Here is a 14596-nt window from a genome sequence, read left to right as displayed (position 1 = left end):
AAATTAATTATTGTATTATTTATTTATTAAATGTATAAATTATTTTAAATAATAATTATGAGATTTATATTATTTAAAATTAAAATTATTTAAAATCCCTTTTAATTAAATTTTAAAAAATATGTTAAATGAATTTGTATCATAAACCTTAACTTTTTTAAAATATCCATCGAAATTTTTATCAAAATATTATAAAATATTTAATTACTTTCGAAACATTTTTAAAAGACTCTAATTATTGTCTCGATAGTACTTCGACATCTATGGATATTTAATCTCTTACTTTTTTCTGATAAGTATCGGGCGAAACCAATGAAGAAAAGTGCTGGAAAGAGCTGGTCTGATGATTGCCATCTGCCACCCCCAATCCCCATGGATTTTTGCCGTTAGTTTCAAAAGCTTGGAACTCCCGCGAATGGCTTGGACGGCTCAATGCCTTAACCGTCCTTCTAACCACGCCTGAGAAACTACCCTTACTACGACGATGTTATTCTATCGAAAACCGTCGCACGATGCTTTTCATACAAGATTATATAGGATATTGCACATTAAATATCATAATTTAATCCTCGTGTTGTTTATGTTGTCAGTTGAAACCGAAAAAATTCTACAAAAATAATTAGAACGGAAATATACTCGTATATGGAAAACCGTTATGAACAAATCGACATCTGTCACAAAACTGGAAAGTTATTTAAATTTTTATACTAAAGCGATATTTTTATTTTGTTAACCTTTTTATTTTAAATTGCAAATATTAAAAGATTGTTAATCTATAATTTTACAATTTTAAGTTTTTTGTAAATCATCGAATTTCAGCACCTATATTGTTAACTATTATTTCCGGCGTGTTCACGATTTGACTTAGATGAAACCGTAAATCGGTGTCAAATTGTCGGGCAAATAGAAGGCGGGGACGAATTGACGAGCAACATAAAAAAGCTTTATGTACAGCGTATGGCTCCTTGATCGTTCCCCCAATACAGATCTCAGTCAAGGCGAAGGCAGCTGGCTCGTTTTGTGAATTCCATTTGAATAATTCCCGGTCGTCGTGGCGCGTGCCATCAAAACCGTATATACCTTTCCTTGAATCCTCACGTCAGATTGGTCTTTCCTTCAGTATCGCAATTTCCATTGGTCTGTGTCATGAGAAACACGTGGCCGGATGTCGGTGTATATATTCCATATCCAACATTTCCATTCATCTCGATAGAATAATATCACTTCGCCTCATGCTGCAATTCTATCTTCTTCGATCGATATTCCTTTATTTATTTTAGGGATCTTTATAATTTCATGCAAAGATGTATATCTTTAAAATTGTAATTCCTTTAATGCAGGCACATTGATTTTTTTGTTATTTGTGACTGTTTGTATTGAATTTCAAGAATTTTATATTATATCATCTTAAAGTATATTAAAGGTTATATGGTTTTACTTAAAGCGGTTTGTTTAAAATAAAAAAAATTTACTTATTTTTCTTTATAATAATTTTTATTACACACACACACACACACACACACACACACACACACACACACACACACACACACACACACACACACACACACACACACACACACACACACACAAAATGCGCGCAAATAGACAAAATAAACAAAGATTCGAAAATCTTTATGACTCTTTTTTTCTAAGGATTAAATTTAATAGTGATTTCACGAAGAAGAGATTTACGAAGTAAGCAGAGTATGCCTATAATCCAAGTGACCACTCGACAATTTATGTGATAAATAGCGGAGGGTGGATGAAGGGGATGTGGTTTACGTCGACAGAGGTGAAAAGTTTATTTAAGACCAAATCATCCTTCGTCGATTAAGGTAAGAGAGGGTGCATGTATGGTGTGACGCTGAGATTGCTGGATAAGGGGGTGAAAGAGTGGATGGATTGGTACGTGTTATTGCTTGTATTGTGGTGCGACCCCTCGAGCAATCGGTAGGGGTTGGTTTTAGTCGGCAAACTCTCCCCGGAGATTTCAAACTTCTCGGTTGCCCTTAAACGGAATGGCAGGATACGAATTTAGGTGGTGGCAGCTACTTATCGACCAAGTAGAGACAATGCTATCCCAAGTATATAAATCTTACATTACATAAATAAGAATCTCCTATCATCATAATATGAATATTAGAAAATATTTTAAAACAATAACATACTTTAACAAAAAAAAACGCGGCAGAACAAAAAACGAATCATTTCCCTTTTTTGGACGATGAATATAAATCCGGTTTACAAATTGCTTTATCACATTACAATTTCGCAAAATTTGCAATTGAAGTTGCAAAAAAGAATTATTTTCACTTATGTTATCATATTATAATTATAACATGTGACGTATTGGAGAAGTTTATTGTAATTTTTATTGCAATAAAAATTATATTGTTAGGACTTTCAACTCTGAAAAGAAATTATTTATATCGGCTTGGTTAATAAAATATTTGTGATTAAATATGAAGTTCATTGCAAGAAAGTTGTGAATTAGATTATTAATAATTTATCAAATAACTTTCATTTATGTTTATTTAAACTTGAAGAACTTTTACATTGCAAAATACAAAGCTGATGTCAAAATTGACGAATTTAAAATGGTAGATTAAACATATCGAATTTAAAAAATATCCGGTTTATTCATATTGAATCCATCATTTTGAATTTATCAATTTTGATATTACGTTCCTATTCAGCGATGTAAAAATCCCTTAAATTTCAATAAATATGATTAAAAGCTATTTGATAAATCATCACTGATCTAATTCATAGCTTTTCCGTAATATATTATAACTATAAATACTTTATAACTATGATATCTTATTAATCACAGTCAACACACAGAGTTTTTCTTGAAAGTTAAAAATCTTAATGACATATTTAATTCTGATTGCAATAAAACTTTCTCAGCACATATTGTAATTATAATATAATATAATATGTGAAAACAGCTTTTTTAGGTAACTTTAATTGTAAATTTTTCGAAACTGTAACGTGATAGAGTAAATCAGATTTTGAAAATCAAATTTGTATTTAGCGTCTAAAAAACTACGGGAAATAAATAATCTTTAATGTTCAAAAAAGTCATTTTTTGCTAAACAGTATAATAAAAATGTAATATAAAAATGTAATATAAAATGTAATATAATAAATATATTATAATAACAAAATAATACAAAAATGTATGAAAAATTTACATGATTTGATTATCGTAAAATCATATGTTAATCATATGTCATTTGAAGTATTTAGAGTATTTTATAATTCGCAAATCATAGTAGAAAAATCGAATATTTTATTTTGCATATATTATTTAGCAATTTTATAATAATCAGAAAATAATAAAGAAAATTACACAAATTGCACAAATAAGTGTATATTTGTGCAATTGTTGTTATTTAAAATTACATTATTAAGATTACATTATTAAGATTACATTATTAAGATTACATTATTAAGATTACATTATTAAGATTTACATACTTCAAATTCTCATTTCTCTGCGTTTCTAACAATATAAATATTGGGCTGTTTCTTTGCGCAAATACATACTTATTCGCGGCTCTTTATTATTTTTTAATTATTTATTATGAGAATTGCAAAATAATATTCGACTTTTCTAGTATGATTTACAAATTATAAGATATTTTATTTAATTATATACATATACATATTATTATATATATATATATATATATATATATATATATATATATAGCACAAATTTTATATGTTGTGAAATTATACTTTATTTCAATAAAAAAAGGCATAGAATATTATAATTGGAGATTCATGGATTATAGTGGAAATTCGATGTATGCACTGCTCGTGTATAACCATTGTTATTTGTAAAGATTTACATTCAACATTCAACAATCAACATTTGATTCTCGTGAAATCATATATATATGATATATATATATGATTATATAATCATATAGATTTCACGAGAATCAAATGTTGATTGTTGAATCTTTACAAATAACAATGGTTATACACGAGCAGTGCGTACATCGAATCTCCACGTATAATCCATGAATCTCCAATTATAATATTCTATGCTTTTTTTTATTGAAATAAAGTATAATTTTATAACATACAAAATTTGTGTTATTGTTTCCATACCTTGTGGTAGGAAAAGTGTATCTCATCGAATACTTCTACACTAGAGGCAAAAACTGTACAGTAGCGTATCATGATTTCCATAGTAAATTTGGATCTAAAAAAGTTTTAAGTGAAACTATACTCAGAAGGTTTGTTTTTGATATCTTTTATCCATCCTTCACCTTCGTAGAATCACGCCTAATCACTATTATACTGATTAAATGAGATTTTATTTATTTTTCCATATTTTTCCGCAGAATTATTAATAATTTTATTATATACGGCACTTTGAATGATCATCGACACGATTTACTCAGTCCATTTCGTGCCGTTACAACGGAAAAAACAATTGATGATGTTAGAACATATTTTGACAAAAATCCAAACATCTCGATTCGAAAAGTTGCTCAGGCTTTAAATTTAAAGCGAGAAACTCTCTGAAAGATTGCGAGAGACTTTATATAATCGCATTCGCAAAGAAACGAGGAAGTGAAACAATTCTATTTTATGCAGGATGGCGCGATTCCATACCGTACTCAGGAAGTGTTTAAATTGATACATAAAGTATATGGCAACAGGGTAATTGGGTTAGGGTACTCGAAATTTGTTCATGGAGATCTGGAATGGCCTCCTTACTCACCCGACTTAAATTTATATGATTTTTTTTTCTGGGATTACCTCAAAGACAAGTGTTACGCCGTACAACCTTAAAACACCGCAGAGTTAATACAGAGTATTCTGTATAAAAATGTACTCGCAACATTCCTACTTCTATGTTAAATAATGTATTTCAAAATTTTCGAAAACGATTGCCGATTTTTGTTCTGATTCTGATGGCCAACACTTCAAAAATATATACCACTGATTCATAGGTGCAAACGAATTTTTGTCGTTTTTTTTTTTTATAAAGTGTGTTTCAATTATTAAATAGAATCTTTTTTCATATATATGGTAATAAATTTGATAAGTTTTTTCTATAAAACAGCGTTGAATTTATTTCGTTCGGCCTATTTGTTGTGAAGTAATAAACATTTAATTTCAACACATTCCCATTGATCACCATAGTATTTTTACGCTTTCATATTTTATGATCAAGAGACGCGATAGTAATTCGTTACCATGTTTACGTGTCAAGAAGCTAAACAGCAGCAAAATATCTGTGGCTTTATTAATTAAATCGTTAAGATAAGTTGAGCACACATTTTCATATTTTCATATTTTAATGGCTGAACCGATTAAAGTCTATTATGTTCAATCGATAGCTGAGAATTAAATTTGATAACAAAAATATTGTTACAATTATTCGCTTCATGCCTTACAAACAAAAATATCGCAAGGATAAATATATATATATATATATATATATGTAAATATATGAAATATTCATGTCGTAATCGGATAAACGTTATTAGTTTGTTCAATTTAAAATTTTTATGACTTTATTACTTTTAACACACATAGGAACTCTATTTTTTTTAAGATGGCACTCACAATTGTATAAATGGTGTTTATTTTCTGATAGAGCTTATAGATATCTTTTAAGAAGTAAAAAATAATGATATTGATGAAAGAGAAATTATGTAATGTTATGTAATATAATGTACATATAATTTATGTCATATTTTTAATTTCGATTTTACTAAAAATAAAATAAATAATATGTATCTAAATAAAATATATGTATATTTAATATTAATGAATTATGAGCATTGATATTGTATATATGATTGCGTTAATCATTTCATCTTTTAATATGTTACATTGAAAGTAACACAAGTACATATTAAGTAATACTTATTTTCAAATGATGATAAAAAATGATATCAACATGATATGTCCATCGTTGTATTAAGATACGTTTACAGAACAAATTTTTTCTTTAGAAGCAAAATGAACTGTATAGTAAAAACTAAACTATGTGTTTACAGAATTTGTTTACAGAATGAATTGTTCCTTTAAAAACAAGTAAAGAGAGTATATATTATTTATATTAGACATTACAAACAAGCGCACTATTTATTTTCTGGCATTATATATCTTTCTAATTAAATATAAAATTTAGATCAATTCTATCAATTTATGTAGAAACTATGTATATGTCTACATTGAATGAGCAGTTATCATAATGACATAAAAAAAATTACTTATGTGATCATATATTTTCACCATTTAATTGATTATAAAATGCTCCGAATAAAACACGAATTAAAATATGTTTACACTTCTTATCCATAATGACAGCTACGTATGTGTATAAAAGAATATAAAATAGACGATTTTCATGTTGACAGTTATTCTCGCAATACGCAGTAAGCAAAAAAAATTAATCATAAACTAATCGCGGAAACACAACAATTAATTAATTAATTAATTAATTAATGCCTTATATTAATGGCCTTTTCGAAGATGTATGAAATATGTATTCTTCTTTTAATATAAAATTTAAGAAATATGGGGATAAATATCAATAATTTATGGATAATAAAATAAATACTATTTTAATAACATATATAAAACTGAAAATAAGTTTAACGCGCATATATTTAAAAAAAATGAATATCTAAAATAAATTATTTTTTCAAAAAAATAAAAGTGTCAAGTATGTACGCCTTATATTAACAAAGATATTTTATAAAATATTTGCTATTTAAAATTGATGCCACTTTCTAATCACCATCTAAAGTGAAATAAAATATATAATATAACTATTACATTTATCTATAATCGTAATTAATGCTTGTACAATATTAGTCTGCACATGAATTTTGTTTTAAATTTATTTTGAAGTATAAAGCGGTTTAGATCAAATTGACGTACAAAATCTTGATGATCTCGAGTTGCATTAAATATGATATGTATACACATGGAGTATATCGTAACATCAATATAATAGACAAATGTATTTTATGTATTAAAATATTATTATTTTCAAAAATTTGTAAGAACAAATTTTAAATCCGATTTCAGAGAAATAAATATAATAAATGATACAAATTGATAAATTAAAAATTGATGAATTAAAAGAATATAAATAACAAAATAAAGAACTCAAATGAATTGAAAATTAAATTATTTAATATTTTATTTAATTTAATATAATAAATTATATTATATTACGCGCTTGACATATAAAATAATTGATCAGAATAATAAAAATAAAATAGCTCATAAAGTATTTAATTTTTGATAATTTTAACTTAATTACTTTCCGTAGGATGATGAGAAAAATCATTAAAAATATAATTTTATTAAAAAACTATAATTAATTAACCTTAATAATTAATTCTTCTTTGCAGAGATTCTCAAGATCTTAGAAATAAAAATTACTATTGAATACTTTGTTCAAAACCAAATAACTTTTGTTTAAAACATTTTTGGGAAAATGCATTATTTTTGTGAATATTTTCTCCATTGTTAAAATTGAAACACTATATAAGTAATACAATTAATATTGAACAGTTATTTTTTGCATGTGAAAAAAATGCATCTTTTAGTATCTTGAATCAAATTTCCAAAAATTAAAAAAATTTAAACATGACATTTGAAAAAGCTTACTTGTTAGCCAAAGTAATTTTTGAATTTTTTATTTTGAGAACTATCTCGGGACATATAAATAGTCTAATTTATTAACACTTTCATGGAGATAAATCGATTTCTTACATATATATGCAAGTTGTCACATTTTACTTCGCACCTTTCCGACAGGTCCTGCCAAACAATCTCCCAAACAACCCCTCGTTTGTATTAATTATCTGTTACGTATCTCTTCTCTATCGCTCGTAATTGCGGATGCACACGCACGGTCGGACGCTCGCATCACACTCGTATACACGCGCGCGCGCGCGCGCGCCTACAATTCGTATATATCTCGTTATATCAATCTTGTTAAGTGAGCAATGCATATGCTTATATGCCGTCGGAAAGTTTTCAACGAATTGAGAACTATGACGGGGGTGTACAATGCCCACTGGGCATTACACGTTCTTTTTATGCATATATATGCATATTGTATGCGCACGCCGGCGGACGAAAGCGGAACGAAACAGCGGCCACCGGTCGCGAGAGGCAGGATATAAACACCTGCCCATTACGATCGGTCTTTACGGTCTGAGTTCCGGTGCGTTTATGTGTTGGGGTGTTGGATCTTTAACTTCTTTAACGGGGGAGTATAGGGAAATTTATCGCTGAATACCACAACGTTTATGACCTGGTGCGCGTTAACGACATCCAATTAGATATCAACAAAATCGAATATTGTTATAGCTTATATATACGCGATGTATCAAAAATTACCGTGACAAAAACGATTATCGACCGACACGCGATAATGCTTCTATTCCAATTAAGCTGTTGTTTATGACCAATGTAAAGAATTTCAAGTTAGACAGGTGAATTCGTTCACAGGTGAGTCTCGTGTCTCGCGATAACTGCTAAAATGATATAAGATATCGTGAATGATAAGTGAATAGAAATTATTGTTATAAAACGAGCAAATAATAGGCCATGTTTTCTCTAAGGAAACATAATGCTTTTAATCTCTGTATTATAGCTTTTATTATTTTATAATTTTACATATATACATATATATATAATTTTTTAAATAGCGTTAATATTGTTGGATATAAACAATAAATGTAAAAATGTAATATTTTTTATAGTTTAATTTGTCTAAACTAAATTTATTATATAAAAATTATTTCTACACAATAATTTTCTAAATTTTTTAAAATTATTAATGTTTGATAAAAAAGGAAAACACTTTTTAAATAATTTATTATATCATATTTGTACAAATGCATATCGTTTATTCATAAAAACTCTTAGTAACTGACAATCCGTTAAGACATTAAAAACTTCATCCGAATTTTATACTCAACTCAAAGTACTCACTTCCTGAACAATCAATTTTATCTGATGTCGAGAGCTGATTGATATCTCGATATCGCCTTAAGAGGGATGGTTCGAGTCTCATCCACCATAAACCACCCCCATTGGCTTTATGAACTGCGCGTAGAGTGCTGAACATCTAGTGCCTCAGAGGTAGGTACACATTTAATCATAATCTAATATTTAAAAGGTAATTTCACGGCCTGTTTACTTCGTGCAATTCACCTACCCTCATATCATTCCATTCTTTCCCCCTCATACACGCTACTTTGACCAATACTAGAGTGGGATCGTTTTCATAAACGGCACCACTTCTCACTGCTTTCCAATATATCTTATTCATATTACGTATAAAAAATATTGTATCTACAAGTTTGAATTTACGTGCAACTTTACGAGCTAGACTGATTAAAGATTTCATAATATTATATGATTTATAAGCAAATTTTTCAACATATTTCATAGTTCTTCGCATAATTCATTCAAAATAATGAAATTTTAATTGTTATAAATGTTTAATTGTTTCCCATGTGTTTTACATAATTTTAATTTACAAAACGTAACAAGATTATTTATATATATTTTACCATTTCAGAAAAAGTACTTGTTTCTAAAAAAAACTTAATATTTTTCGCTTTTTTTCATTGTTTTTAATCTTGCAGATAATACATATTTTATAAATAATTAACAATTTAATGAAAATAATTGTTAATAATTGTTACTTATTATTTATTTTTTATTCCATGTCATATTCATTCCATGTCTTTTCTAAAGCGCTGGCGCTCACACTTGGCGACGAGCCACAACCGTGTCTCTCGATTTCTTTACATAATTGCTTTCTGTTAGAAAATACATAATTACATAAATACATAAATACATTATTACGGTATATAACATATATATTAAAGCAGAAAAAATATTTGTATCAGAAGAGATTAATTATTATAAAAATGAGGAAATAATAATCATTATATGTCCACGTGGCCAGATAATGAAAAATATAATGTATTCCTTTAATGCTCGCAAACAGGCAAACGGAGCCTTGCTATTATCGTGGGTGAACCATTGCGATTAATCGCTTGCTGTTGATTCATTCTGCTTAATTTATACGTAAATTATACCCGGTCGCCCTTTCAGTGCTCAGTGAATAAGTATGAACTTCCGGTGTCCGTGCACCTCGGTTAGGTTCTATTATATGCTCACATATCTACTCCCGTGAACTTAGAATGCTTTATTTTCCATGTAACATGAAAACAACAACATGTATTAACAATAATGATAAAAAAATTATCAAATTATCAATTATCGAGATCAACAAGTTTATTTTACCAAAAATATATTAACTTCTCGGAAGCTAAATTGATCGAATTTACTTTTCATAAATTTCTTAATTTTAATAGAGTACATCATTATAATTTATAATTTCATTAATTTAATTTGCTTTCTAGTTTGTTTATGAGATTGATTAGTTTGATTTACTTGCAAAATTTATGTATATATTAATCCGTCTATATTCGCTCTCGTTAATTATCAAGTAGTTAACAATAATCAAACTGTAATCTAACGTCAGCTCGAATTGATAAGTATCGCATTTTTATTGTTTAATTACATATAAAAAAATTCTAAAAGTTATTAGAAAAAATTCTAAAATTGTTGATAAAATTATATTTGTTAAATATCTTAATTTTAAACAGCAGTTTTTGAAACAATACGCAACGTTTTGCAATATAATTCATATTAATATAAGGAAATATAAAATAATATATAATATAATATATATAATTATAATATATTATATTATAATATAATAATAATATAATATAATATAATGTATGTATATATGTAAAATATATGTATTTTGTATATATATATATATAAAATATTAAAAAATAATAACAGACAAAATTCAGTTTTAAAATATAGCTAAGACATTTTGCTTCGCAAAAATATCATGAGAGGATAAAATAATATTGCCTTAACTCATCTCGTATGTGATTTGCTTTATTCTCCATGTTTATAGTACGTTTTTTTATAAATTTATTAAAACTTTTGAATAAAGTCTTGCCATGAACATAATCGCAAGCATCTGAGACCGCACTATCGTACTACTTATAATTATTAATTATTATATGCTCTGTATTATCTCGATTAGTTTAATTAACTAGCCGCTTCACATTAACATGCACTAATCAACCATTATTTATCATACACGAATGTTTGGCTTATACGATACACGTACATAGTACGTAGCGCACGCTCATACAGGTCATCTCATCAATTTATCACTTTAATTTTTCGTATATAAGTCCATAAGAAGATGACCTGGTTGTTTGTATACTATGCATATATAATGTTGTATACTATGCATATGTCTCTCACAATAAAAAACGTCAACGGATAATTATATTTTCATCTCCTCATCACATTAAGATCGTATCTAAATGCATAATGAGCACGTCTGACAATGACAAAGTTGTTATATACAGGGTGTCTAATACGTTGATACAGCATTTGTGTGCAAGTAGAGCAGACTAAAATATAACAGTCTAGTAATATTTTGCAATTTTCGCAAAAATTAAGAAATTAATGAATAAATATTAGCGAAGTGCATATTTGTCCGAAACACTGATTCGAAGCGCGCAACGAAATAAGTCTGCTTCGTAAGTAGCATTCGTATTAAAAACACGATAGAATATTTGAAGATGTGATCTACAAATAACTTATAATATAGCATATAGAATATCTCTAAAACTCTTGTCGCACTACAACCAATCATAAACGCGCGTAAACATTAGATTGTCCCTTCGTAGATGCGGATCTTTATAAATTAATGTCTCATTAATTATTATGAAAATCGCAAAATAGTGCAGAATTTTTCTTTTAATATCTGTTTAATATTTGCTTACGAGAGGTCAGTAATGGTTAATAGGACATACGAACACCATTGCAATTAATTATGAACAAGCATTTAATTTGTGCGAGTGCAATTTATATATAATATAATGAGCCATAAAATATTTGTAAAATAAAACATAAATGAAATAATAATTAGGCAAAGAATAATCAATTTTCAGCAAGAGTATAGTCAATTTTGTAAAAAATGAATGTATGTTTTTGAAATAACTTACCATATGAAATCTCATTTTACGTTTCTATTCGTTACTTTCATTCTATTTACATTATTCTAAAAACTATTAAATAGTATTTGCTTAAATATATATTTAACAATATATATTTATCAAGAATTTTATAAATACCTTAATCATCAGCTATTACTTCTTACTTTCAATTAAGCATAATATTATAAACAAATAAATAGACCGAGGATATGTTTAAATATAAAAACAATTAATATAGACATTTATCGATCAGCCAAAATCTTTAACATCTAATAAACTTTTTTATTTTAAATGTATATAAATTATGTGCACATTTTTTTTTTCTTAACTCCTAAGGTTCTGCCTTCTATCTCCTTAGGGACACCCAGCATTCGTTGATCAGTAAACTGTCTTGTATAGGATAAGTCAAATAATTCAGCCGATCAATAATTAGTTTATTTCCGTTATACTTCGGTAGATCTTGTGGAAACATGTGCACATAACGCGCAAAAATTCTTATCAGTATCTAGCTGACAGTTAAATCTTGATTGTAGATATCGTGTTCAATGATTAATATAAATAATATGAATGAGGAATGTATAAAAATATACAAGATTATGCTTAACTAAACAAGGTATTCTAAACTAAACAAAAAAAGCCTATTAAATTTTTTAAAAATAATCAATCCTAAAGAATATAAAATTTATAACACATTTTATCGATTGTTTATCGATTTAATTTAAAATAGCTTGTAGGTATCTATTTCGGTCTTTTAAAATTTCATTAAAAAATTTCATTAAAATCTGTTAGTCTCAACATATATATGACATTTAGTTTATAACGTAAAAGTAAAAAATATATTTTATTAAAAATATTCCTTTAATTATTGTTCAAATATTTCTGTGGCATATTCGGTTTTGAAATAAAAAAAATTTTATTTTAATTTAGTTTATATCTTTATTATTAGATAAATTATTCTCAGATAAAATAATTCGTTATGTACAAATGAATATCTGTTTTCAAATTACACATCAAATACTTTTTATGATCGCGCACTAGATTACCTTAATGTGGGTTAAATTGCGTTATGTCTACTTATTAGTCACGGCATGAACAAGCTACGTGCAACGTTGAAAAGGCAATCGTGTAATACATCATAATTTTCATAGCGTGACTGGACACTCCTCTGGTGCACTTTCACCATTTTCTGTTCACTAATACGTGGCTTTATTTAAGTTTTTTTTTTCGATCGATAAATACAACTTATTATTACTTATTATTTATTTATACAATTTATTATTCATTTGATTTCAACATTTGTTTATAAAAATTAATAATAAATTTAAATAATAATAAATTTCATAAAAATCATACTGCATAAATAAATTGCAAAATACAAGCGCATCTTTATTTTACATTTAAATTATTATGATAAATGCAACATAATGTACATTACAAATAAATAATTAATGTAATAAACCGAGATAAAAAACAAAAGTACAAGAGTAACATATATAGTTATTGTTTAAAAAATGGAGATTTGCAATAAGCAACGACTTTTTATCTTTTTTGAAAAATAATTATGTATTTTCTTTACATCAATTGATTCATCTTATTATTCTGTGCATAAAAGTATTAAGATATAGTTGTCAAAAAATGAATAGGTTACAAGATAATTTATACTTTATGTCAAATTGCATATCAAATTCAAGCTTCATAACTCAGAAAGTTACTAAAAAAAACTTTATTGTAATGTTCTGAAGAGCTCTCGAAGTCAGCTACAAGAATATATGATCAAAAATGAGTGTTTCCATTTAAAAAAAATAAAGTTCACTTCTCTATGACTTTAGTACATCCACCCAAGATCAAATTGATAAGAACAGTAAATAAATCTTTTTAACTTCTATAACTTTTATTCGAAACACTTTTCTGTAAAACTTACATTTTTCGAGATATTCAAGAGACCTTTTCCCGATCTTTTTGGAACATCTTATATACATATATATGTGTACATCAGAGATCTTAAAACTGTTTTATATAATACAATTAAAAATTTATAATGTAATTTATAGTAGAATAATGCAATTGTTTGATATTATACATGTATATTATATTCATATATTATATACATGTATATAACTATATTAGATTTTATTAATGTCTATAAATCTCGTGTGTTATATTTTCTATAAAAAAATTTTCTTTTTTTATCAGAAAAAAGTGTACCTATCCTTTCCTATCTTTAAAAAAGGTTGAGTTTCATAGATATGATTACTTTTTTTGTAATTGATTAATTCAAACATTCTTATATTATGTATAAAATTAAGACTAATGTGCGAAAAGAATCTATTACTACTAAAATAGAAAATTTAAAATAGCTTTTAAAATAATCCAAAAGAACAATATCAAGAATTATATGCACGATTTGTTTACAAAATCGATTATTCTTTTAGAAATGATAATGACTTTGCAATTTATTTAGAATTATTAATATGAGCTTGTTA

The 14596-nt window shown here is 26.8% G+C and overlaps 1 protein-coding gene and 1 pseudogene across 1 annotated transcript in view; one reads left to right on the top strand and one right to left on the bottom strand.

The window, feature by feature from the left end:
• The window catches only part of LOC105423794 (uncharacterized), a 103341-nt gene that overhangs the window by 74295 nt on the left and 14450 nt on the right, over nt 1-14596 (bottom strand). The gene's annotated exons all lie outside the window — the stretch shown is intronic.
• Nucleotides 313-4769, top strand: LOC148935239 (uncharacterized; annotated as a pseudogene).

The sequence above is a fragment of the Pogonomyrmex barbatus genome, unplaced genomic scaffold (genome assembly GCF_055798465.1).
Source record: "Pogonomyrmex barbatus isolate J1 unplaced genomic scaffold, ASM5579846v1 scaffold5, whole genome shotgun sequence".
NCBI classification, from domain to species: domain Eukaryota; kingdom Metazoa; phylum Arthropoda; class Insecta; order Hymenoptera; family Formicidae; genus Pogonomyrmex; species Pogonomyrmex barbatus.
The sequence above is the reverse complement of the archived record's forward strand: the minus strand, read 5'-3'. Positions and strand labels throughout refer to the sequence as shown.